We start from the raw sequence: 10,278 nt of genomic DNA, 5'->3' as shown, positions 1-10,278 counted from the left end.
CTCCAGCCTCATCCATCTTGCGGCAAATGGCAAGACCTTGTTTGTTTTAGGGCTGAATAATATTCCATTGTGTATGTGTGCCACAGACTCTTTATCCATTTATCCATTGATGGACACTTAGATTGTTTCCATATCTTGGCTATTGTGATTAAGGCTGCAATGAACATGAGAATACAGGTATCTTTACAAAGTAATGATTTCATTTCCTTTGAGTGTATGCCCAGAAGAGGGATTGCTGAGTCATATGGTGGTTCTATTTTTAATTTCTCTAGAAATCTTCATACACTTTTCCAGAATGGCTGTATCAATCTGTATTCTCATCCATAGTATGCAAAAGTTCCCATTTCTCCTCACTCTTGCCAATATTTACCTTTTGACTTTTTGATAATGGTCATAAGGGGTGTGAGGGGGTATCTCAGTGGGTTTGATTTGCATTTCCCTAATGATCTATAATGCGGAACACCTTTCAGATACCCACTTGCTATTTTTATATCTTCTTTAAGGAAAGGTCTATTCAAGTTCTTTTTTTAAAACATTTAAAAAATTGGGTTGTTTTGAGTTGTATCAATTATTTATATATTTTGGATTTTTTTTTTGAGACAGGGTCTTGCTCTGTTATGCAGACTGGAGTACAGTGGCACAATCACAGCTTACTTGACCTTCTGGGCTGAAACTCTCCCATCTCAGCCTCCCAAGTAGCTGTGACTACAGGCGCACACCACCATGCCTGGCTAATTTTTAAATGTTTTGTTGAGACAGGGTCTCACTATGTTGGCCGGCCTGGACTCAAACTCCTGGGCTCAAGTGATCCTCCCACCTCAGCTTCTGAAAGTGCTGGGATTAAGGAGTGAGTCACTGCACCTGGCTAAATGTTGGATATTTCCTCCTAATTGGCTGGGTGCAGTGGCTCACACTTGTAATCCCAGCACTTTGGGAGGCCGAGGCACTTGGATCACTTGCGGTCAGGCATTTGAGACCAGCCTGGCCAATATGGTGAAACCCTATAATGGAGTTTTGGTTTCTTTCACTGGGAAATGAGGATCGTGACCATCCCTGCCAAGAAGGGGAGGAGATGGGCTGATGTGTGTTGTGAGTCCCAAGATGGTGAAACCCCGTTTCTACTAAAAATACAAAAATTAGCCAGGCAGAGTGAGGCTGAGGCAGGAGAATTTCTTGAACCTGGGATGCAGAAATTGTAGTGAGCTGAGATCACACCATTGTTCTCCAGCCTAGGCAACAGAGCAAGACTTTGTCTCAAAAAAAGAAAAAAAAAAATTCACTTCAATAAATGGTGAGACCAGCTTTGCAAAGATGACGACGGTGAGAGAAGTCTAGCATGGCTGACTCCATCTTGCTTCCAGTCTCACAGGCCTGCTGTCTTTGCTCATTCCTGGGCATAGGCCAAATCAACCATGGGAGAAATTTAGTTCATAGTCTATTGTTGCCATTTCCAGTCCTCGGGGGTCCCCTCTTTCCACTCCATGCTTAGTTATCAATTTGTTACTCTGCTTTAAAACGTACTTTTTTTTGTAATCCCAACTACTCGGGAGACTGAGGCAGGAGAATCGGTTGAACCTGGGATGTGGAGGTTGCAGTGAGCTGAGATGGCACCATGGCTCTCCAGCCTGGGTGACAGAATGAAACTCTGTCTCATAAAACAAATATAACATGAAATGGTAACGTCTTTCTTTAAAACCAAAGAAAATATGTGCAGTGGATGTCTTCCTGTCACTTCACACAGCCTACTGCCATAGCGCCTGAGCCCCAGACCCCAAACTCACTGTCCTGCTCGGGGACCCCAGACCACACTGGCCATTGAGGGCACCCCAAGTACTCTCCTATCCTCACCTCGCTCCTGCAGTAAATGGCTAAATGAATAAATCAGAAGTGAAGCCAAAAACAAAAATAAAATCCACATGTGGAACAGGAGAGGCGAGCAGAGGCCACAGTCTGGAGGCCTGGGCTGATACGCTGCAAAGAGATGTCTCTGGGTGCTGCCTGCGGGGTGCAGTCTGCCATTCAGAACACACTTAGAGAAGCCCTAACCATTAAAGAGCACCCATTCCTGAGTCCCCTCCCTGCCCACAAAACTTGCCTTGAAACACCCTAACCTCAGCCTTTGGGGAGGCGGATTTCAGTGATAACTCCAGTCCTTCCATGTGGCTGGCATTGAGTTAATTCAACTCCTTACTGCAATACCATGGCCTCAGTGAACTGGTTTTGTCTGTGCAGCAAGCAGGAAGAACCCACCGGGGAATTACAATGGTATTGGGAAAACTGGATTTCCACGTGCAAAAGAATGAATGATGTTATCCCAAGTGGTTGGGGATGCAATCATAGGGGTGTGGAAATGGTCCTCATGCACCGAGTCCATGTCTGGATGAGGCCACAGGTTGAGTCCAGGTGGGGTGAGTCTGAAAAACATCCCAAAAGGCCAATCTTAGACAAGAGTGACGTTATCTACAGGAGTCATTGGGGAAGACACAAATCTTGTGACCTCTGGCCACATGACTACTGAGCAGTAAGGGATTACAAAAACTATGCCTGTATTTTCACAGAATTCAGGATCCCCACCCCAAATCCTAATCTTGTGGCCTTTCATTCATCTTACAAAAGTGGGTTCAGCTCCTGGACAAGGACAGGATCAGTTTTAGGGAGGTTCTATTATCATCCTTGCTTCAACGTTAGCATAGCAGACAAGCGCAGAACCAGAAATTAACACGTGGGAAATTATACACCACAAAAAGACAGTACAATCCATGGAAGAACCAAGGGAATGGTGATAGCAGAATGTCAGGAAAGGACTTTATAATGTGTAGACCTTAGAGAAATTAGGAACTGAGACAAGAATCCATTTGAATTCTTGGAAATAAAAAACGTAATTACCATGTCAGCCAGGCTGGTCTCAAACTCCTGACCTCAGGTGATCCACCTGCCTCGGCCCCCCAAACTGCTGGGATTGCAGGCATGAGCCACTGCACCCAGCCAAGAAGTGACTATTCTTTCTCCATTGTGTCCTCTTGATGCCCTTGTCAAAAGTCAGTTGACCAGATATGTTTGGATTTATTTCTGAGCTCTCTGTTTTATTACTGTCAATTTTTCCATATCCTATTTTTCTTTGTTTTTGTTTTTTTTTGTTGTTGTTTTTTTTTTGCTTTAAAAACTTTCTTCCCCTTTGGTCCAAGGCTTGGGAGAAGCCTGGAGGGTGGTTAAAAAGCTGCCTACTGGCTGGAGGGAGAGGGTCAGGCAGAAGCCTTGATACCAGGAGGTGCAGAGGAGCCCCTCAAAGACTGCTGGGCTCTGGAGGCCCTGGTTGTGCTTGCGGGTAGGCTTTTGGAAAAGAGGAGACTGGTGCAGGCGGGCCTGGGGGCTGGCTGGCCAGCAAAGGTAACTGCAGTGGTTGCCCGTCATCTTGAAGAGTTTCATCTTCCCATTTAGGAAATGGCTGTCCTGAAAGTCACAGAGATGAAGGTCTGTGTGGGCAGAACCCAGGGCATGCAGATCCATAAGGGCCTGATTCAGATTCTTCTCCAGGCGATGGTGGCTTTGATGGCATCCATGGTTTTCCCCACTCATCTAGAGATGGCTTCTGTGCACGTTGGAAGATGGTGCAGCTGGTTTTGCACTTCCAAGAGACACACTGTGCCCTTGTGCTTCTATCGAACCAACTCATGGAAGAAGCAGCCAAAGCCCTCCAGAGCCACTCATTGTGGTTGAAATAGAAACCCAGGGAATTGTAAGTTCTGGAGACCCACCGATACACGTGGACCAGGCAGCTGACCACAGTTTCCTTCTTGGTGGAATCATTCTGACGAATCTGGGAGGTCGTGGTTGTTCTGCAATAAGGAGCTAACCTTATTTCTAACAACAATGGGGTTGGCTGGTCCTGGAGTCAGGAGATGGCTGAGAAGATGGTCCTGGAGGTTGTAACTGGAGAGGAGATTGGAGGTTAGGAGAGGCTGGAAGAGAGGGAGGGCTCAGGTCTGTCCTAACACTGTTGAAATAAGGGACAGATGTGTGGGACCACTGGGAGTGCTACCTGGACCTGTATTTTATTTATTTATTTGTTTGTTTGTTTATTTATTTATTTATTATTGAGACAGTCTCACTCTGTCGCCCAGGCTGGAGTTCAGTGGTGCAATCTTGGCTCACTGCAACCTCTGCTTCCCAGGTTCAAGCAATTCTCCTGCCTTAGCCACCTGAGTAGCTGGGATTACAAGCTCCCACCACCATGCCCAGCTAATTTTCATATTTTTAGTGGAGACGAGGTTTCACCATGTTGGCCAGGGTAGTCTCCTACTCCTGACATCAGGTGATCCACCTCCCTCAGCCTCCCAAAGTGCTGGGATTACAGGCGTGAGCCCCCACGCCTGGCCTGGACCTGCAATTTTAATGTGTGTCTTTCATATGCAGAATACATCTAAGAAATGAAAAGAAATCTGATATATTTTCATTTTTGTGATTTTATTTTGTTGTTTGGTTTTGGGGTCTTTTTTGAAACAAGGTCTCACTCTGTTGCCTAGGCTGGAGTACAGTGGCATGATCATAGCTCACTACAGCCTCAAACTCCTGAGCTCAAGCGATTGTCCCACCTCAGCCTGGGGCTACATGTGCAAACCACCATATTTGGCTAATTTTTTTAATTTTATTTTTATGTATTTTTTGAGATGGAGTCTTGCTCTGTCACCCAGGCTGGAGTGCAGTGACACCATCTCAGCTCACTGCAAGCTCCACCTCCTGGGTTCATGCCATTCTCCTGCCTCAGCCTCCTGTGTAGGTGGGACTACAGGTGCTCACCACACTGCCTAGCTAATTTTTTTTTTTTTTTGTATTTTTAGTAGAGATAGTGTTTCACCGTGTTAGCCTCCTGACCTCGTAATCTCCCCGCCTTGGCCTCCCGAAGTGCTGGGATTACAGGCATGAGCCACCACGCCCAGACTAATTTTTTTATTTTTAGTGTAGACAAAGTCTCGCTATGTTGCCAAGGCTGGTCTTGAACTCCTAAGCTCAAGCAGTCGACCTGCCTCGGCCTCCCAAAGTGCTGGCAGAAGCCACTGAGACTGGCCTGATTTTCATTGTTATATGCATCATTCGTCATCTTTTCTCCCTGGCACTTTTTTTCTCTTTTTCTTTGTCCTTGATATTCTGAAGTTTCATTCTGTATGTATGTGTGAGCATGTGTATACAGGCATACACACACAACGCTTTACAAGTTCTGTTCAGGTGTCAGTTCAGTAATTGCTAAATTGTTAATTTCAGTCATGACATTTTTTATTTCCAAGGATTCAAATTGATTCTTGTCTCAGTTCCTTCTCTATTTCTCTAAGGTCTGTGCATTATAAAGTCCTTTCCTGACATTCTGCTTCACCATTCCCTTGGTTCTTCCACGGATTTTACTGTCTATTTGTGGTGTATAACTTCCCCCACATGTGTTAATTTCTGGTTCTGCCCCTGTCTGCTATGAGAGGCTTGTCTATGTGTGTTTTGAATGGCAGACTGCTCCCCGCAGGCAGCCCCCAGAGACATGTCTTCACAGCGTATCAGCCCAGGCTTCCAGGCTGTGGCCTCTGCTCGCCTCTCCTGTTCCCCGTGTGCATTTTCTTTTTGGCTTCTCTTCTGAGTTATTCTTTTAGCCATTTACTGCAGGAATGAGGTGAGGATAGGAGAGTACTTGGTGTGTCCTCAATGTTCAGTGTGTTCTGGGGGTCCCCGAGCAGGACAGTGAGTTTGGGGTCTGGGGCTGGGGCGCTATGACAGTAGGCTGTGCGAAGTGACAGGAAGACATCCGTTTTGCACACTTTCTTTGTTTTTTTTTTTTTAAAGAAAAACATTACCATTTCAAGTCCCTGGGGGTCCCCTCTTTCACTCCATGCTTAGTTATGAATTTGTTATTCTGCTTTAAAGTATATGTATTTTTTGTAATCCCAGCTACTCGGCCGACTGAGACAGGAGAATCGCTTGAACCTGTGAGGTGGAGGTTGCAGTGAGCCAAGATCGCGCCATTGCACTCCAGCCTGGGCAACAGAACGAAACTCTGTCTCAAAATACATTTTTTTTTGTTTTGATTTTAGTATGTCTAATGATGTTCTATAGAAGAAAGAGATGTAGCATGTGGTCATGCTGCTGTCTTGACAGTGGAATTTTTGTTGTTGCTGTTTTTTGTTTTGAGACGGAGTCTCGCTCTTGTGGCCTAGGCTGGAGTGCGGTGGCGCCTTCTTGGCTCACTGCAACTTCCACCCGGGTTCAAGTGATTCTCCCACCTCAGCCTCCTGAGTAGCTGGGATTACAGGCACCCACCACCATCCCCAACTAATTTTTGTATCTTTAGAGGGCCAGGATTTCACCATATTGGACAGGCTAGTCTTGACCTCCTGACCTCAGGTGATCTGCCTGCCTCGGCCTACCAAAGTGCTGGGATTACAGGCATAAGCCAGCGTGCCCGGCCAACAGTGGACTGCTTTTGTCTGTCTACTCTGTGAAATAGTAACACCTCGCAGCCCAAGAGCTCAATATGGATCTAGACCAGAGTGAGGTTGGCAGAGGTGGAGCGGCATTGGGGCCTGAGTTCAGGTCCTCCAGCTCACTCTGACCACACTGTGTGGGGTCTTCTCTTGTGCCTACTCAGCCCTGGATGCTGGTGTTGGCTGAGATGTCCACTCCTTCAAGGGTTCTGGATCTCTGGTGCAAGTTTCATTGTCTCAGCCTCAACTTGTCCTGGGCCTGGCCCACCCAGCTGACTGTGTCCTGTCTTGCAGTGGCCAAGTCGCTCTTAAGAGGTCTACAGGCAGTTCCGTGAGGCCACTGCCTGAGGCCACCCTGCTTAGTAGCCTCACTGTCTGTCTCTTTTTTTTGTTTGTTTTTCTCAGATTTTTATTTCTTTAAAATAATTCATACAGATGGTTACAATCACAAACATGATTTTAACCAAAATCTTGCTAGCCTACCACATCAGCAGGATGGCACTGGTGCAAGCGGGGATGCTGCCACCCTCTGTGTCCCCAGGACAGAAGTCGATGGGCAGCGGGCAAGCTGGGCAGCGCCCAAGCTTTTCATCTTGGAGCTGCTTCGTGATGCTGTCTTCATTTGGAACAAGGGGGGGTTCATGCCAAAATTAGGAAAAACAGCCTTTGTTTTGTTTTTCTAAATTATTCTGAAAATAAGACAAGCAGGTAGAAAAAACAATGCACTCTGTGGCATAAAAAAAAAAAAAAAACGGGAAGGATTCATTGTCCTGAGAAGTTTGCCAACTGCCTCATTCTGGGGCATGTTCCAACATAAAAAAAAAAAAAAAAACCCTCAAATTGACTTCCGAATGCTCCTTCAGGTTTTCTTTTTGTTGACAGCTAAGCAAACAGATCTTTGTAATGTTCTAAAAACTGGATACAGACAAGAATGTTCGTGGGAGAATAACTACTGACTTCTGCTTAATGAGGAAGGCAAAGGACACAGGGCAGAGTGCTCATAAGACTGACGACGACAACCGACACGAGGCCCAGCGCTGCCCCCTCCCACCTCCTGACAGCCCGGACAGTCTCTGCAGTGCCAGGGCTGCCACACAGGTGCCTCCTCCACACACCCTGGTCTGAGGGTTTCCGGGCCCTCCGCCCAGGCGCCCGGGCTGGAGAGATCCTCCGGGGCTACAACTGGTCACTGGCGTGCTCTCTATCTGCCTGGGGCTTGACGGTTTGGCCAGGAGAAGGGGCCCCTGTGGGGCGGGTGGGCCACAGGGGGCAGGCTGTGGGATAGGGACACGGCGATGTGCAGGATACCTTTCACAGCAGCTGGGATGTCAGTGGGAGCCACTCCCACCACGCCCTGAGGGTACCTGTAGGTGGCCCCGTTGAGCTCAGGGTGCACGATGGCGGGGTCCACGCTGGCACAGTGGGTGGCGGCCGTCAGATGGTTCTTGTTGACACAGTTCTTCAGCCTGTCTGGGATACGGCTCTGCGGATCTCCTGCGCCGCCTCCTCTGGCATCTCGGTGGATGCCTGCTCACTGTACCACGCAGCATGGGGGGTGCAGAAAAGATTGGGTGCAACCTTCGGGGGCCCTGGCTAAAGCTAAAGGGTTCTGACTCATGCAAGATCAGGGCCTCGCCGCGGATCTGACCCTCCTTCAGGGCCTGGGCCAATGCCTTCTTGTCCACCAGGCCGCCCCAGACAGTGTTCACCAGTGTTCACCCTTGTCTCACTCTAAAGAACAGCAGCATTCCAAACAAAAGCGGCAGCCAGGCGCAGTGCTTCACGACTGTAATCCCAGCACTTTGGGAGGCCAAGGTGGGTGGATCACTTGAGGTCAGGAGTTTGACATCAGCCTAGCCAACATGGTGAAAACCCATCTCTACTAAAAATACAAAAATTAGCTGTGTGTGTTGGTGTATGCCTGTAATCTCAGCTACTCAGGAGGCTGAGGCAGGAGAATCACTTGAACCTGGGATGCAGAAGTTGTTGTGAGCTGAGTTGATGCCACTGCACTCCAGCCTGGGTGACAGAAGGAGACTCTGTCTCGATGAATAAATAAATAAATAAAATAAAGGAAAGCAACATAAACTGTGTTGTGTGTACAAACAGTTTAGGCACAGTGAGCCACTTTTATTAGGTAGGGAATGGTGACACACCTCTCTAAACCCAAGTTCCCAGATGCCAGCTTTGCAAGCAGCCCTCTCTGAGGACAGTAGTCTCAGACCTGCTATTCTAATTCTTCTGAACAGCATCCTAGACAAAATTTCTAATTTTTTTTTTCCCCTGCTAGGGAGTCTTACTCTGTTGCCCAGGCTGGTCTTGAACTCCCAGGCTCAAGCAATCCTCCCACTTCAGCCTCCCAAAGTGCTAGGACTACAGGTGTGAGCCACCACATCCGGCCAGGTTCTACTTTTTAATATTTAAAACATGAAATAGGCTTGGCACGGTGGCTCACCCCTGTAATCCCAGCACTTTGGGAGGCTGAGGCAGGCGGATCACTAGAGGTCAGGAGTTGGAGACCAGCCTGGCCAACATGGTGAAACCCCGTTTCTACTAAAAATACAAAAATTAGCTGAGTGTGATGGCAGATTCCTCTAATCCCAGCTGCTCGGAAGCCTGAGGCACTTATACCAGGGAGGTTGAGATTGCAGTGAGCCGATAACATGCCACTGCACTCCAGCCTCAGTGACACAGCGAGACTCTGTCTCAAAAAGAAAAAAAACTAGATGGTGTCAGTGATTTCTATTGCATCAGGTCTGGAGGCGCTCTGTACCTGATTGCTCCACTTTTAGTGGTGCTAAGTTCAAATAATTCAGGTGGTGAGAAACTGACTCCTTCACTGCAAACATCCCCCATCATCCTCTCATCTAATACGGTATTTTCATCCATTGCCATCTTTGCCTCAATAAATTAATTAAATACCACAAAATGGTGATTTTTTTTTTTTTTTTGAGATGGAGTCTCACTCTGTTGGCAGGCTGGAGTGCAGTGGCACGATCTTGGCTCACTGCAACCTCTGCCTCCCGGGTTCAATTGATTCTCCTGTCTCAGCCTCCCGAGTAGCTGGGATTAAAGGCACGCACCACCCCACCCAGCTAATTTTAGTATTTTGAGTGGAGACAGGGTTTCACCATGTTGGCCAAGATGGCCTCGATCTCCTGACCTTGAGATCTGCCCTCCTCAGCCTCCCAAAGTGTCATCCTAGGATTATAGGTGTGAGCCATGGCGTCCAGCCAAAATGCTGATTTTTATAGTTCAGTAATTCTACGTTTACTAATGGAATATATATATATATATATTTTTTGAGATAGAGTCTTACTCTGTCACCCAGGCTGGAGTGCAGTGGCCCGGTCTTGGCTCACTGCCACCCCAGCCTGCCTGGTTCAAGTGATTCCTATGCCTCAGCTTCCTGAGTAGCTGGGATTTCAGGAGCGCACCACCATGCCTGGCTAATTTTTGTGTTTTTAGCAGAGAGGTCTTTCATCATATTGGCCAGGCTATTCTCGAACTCCTGACCTAGTGGTCCACCCATCTCAGCCTCTCAAGGAGCTTGGATTAGAGGCATGAGCCACAGCGCCCAGCCAGAATCTTTGTTAATGTGCATTTTGGTATATACACTGAGACACACACACACACATATTCCAATATATATCAATGTATGTGATAGCCTCACCTAGGTGAAGATATAGCAGATTTCTTTTTTTTTTTTTTCCTTTTTGAGACAGAGGCTTACTCTGTCACAGAGGCTGGAGTGCAGTGATGCGATCTTGGCTCACTGCAACCTCCGCCTGCCGAGTTCAAGGGATTTTTCATGCCT

The 10,278-nt window shown here is 47.4% G+C and overlaps 1 pseudogene; it reads right to left on the bottom strand.

The window, feature by feature from the left end:
* Positions 1–7,590: 7,590 nt before the first annotated feature.
* Positions 7,591–9,356, bottom strand: LOC129050018 (C-terminal-binding protein 1-like; annotated as a pseudogene).
* Positions 9,357–10,278: the final 922 nt, after the last annotated feature.

The sequence above is a fragment of the Pongo abelii genome, chromosome 16, assembly GCF_028885655.2.
Source record: "Pongo abelii isolate AG06213 chromosome 16, NHGRI_mPonAbe1-v2.0_pri, whole genome shotgun sequence".
NCBI lineage: Eukaryota > Metazoa > Chordata > Mammalia > Primates > Hominidae > Pongo > Pongo abelii.
The sequence above is the reverse complement of the archived record's forward strand: the minus strand, read 5'-3'. Positions and strand labels throughout refer to the sequence as shown.